We start from the raw sequence: 573 nt of genomic DNA, 5'->3' as shown, positions 1-573 counted from the left end.
TTGCATTATTTGCTTCAGATGTACAGATCCGTGATTCAACAGTCTTGCAAAATTCACACTGCTCACCATAGCACATACCCTCCCCAAAGTCTATCACCCAGCCACCCCATCCCTCCCACCCACCCCCACTACAGCAACCCTCAGTTTGGTTCCTGATATTAAGAATTCCGTATATCAGTGAGGTCATATGATACATATTTCTCTGATTGACTTATTTCACTCAGCATAACACCCTCTAGTTCCATCCACGTCGTTGCAAAAGGCAAGATCTCATTCCTTTTGATGGCTGCATATTATTCCATTGTATATATACATACTACTTCTTCTTTAGCCATTCATCTGTCAATGGACATCTTGGCTCTTTCCACAGTTTGGCTATTGTGGATATTGCTGCTATAAACATCAGGGTGCACATACCCCTTCAGATCCCTACATTTGTATCTTTGGGGTAAATACCCAGTATTGCAGTTGCTGGATCATATGGTAGCTCTATTTTCAACTTTTTGAGGAAGCTCCATACTGTTTTCCAGAGTGGTTGCACCAGCTTGCATTCCCACCAACAGTGTAGGAGGG

The sequence above is a fragment of the Callorhinus ursinus genome, unplaced genomic scaffold (assembly GCF_003265705.2).
Source record: "Callorhinus ursinus isolate GAN/ISIS: 27379988/994484 unplaced genomic scaffold, GSC_fseal_2.0 scaffold29, whole genome shotgun sequence".
Classification (NCBI taxonomy): domain Eukaryota; kingdom Metazoa; phylum Chordata; class Mammalia; order Carnivora; family Otariidae; genus Callorhinus; species Callorhinus ursinus.
The sequence above is the reverse complement of the archived record's forward strand: the minus strand, read 5'-3'. Positions refer to the sequence as shown.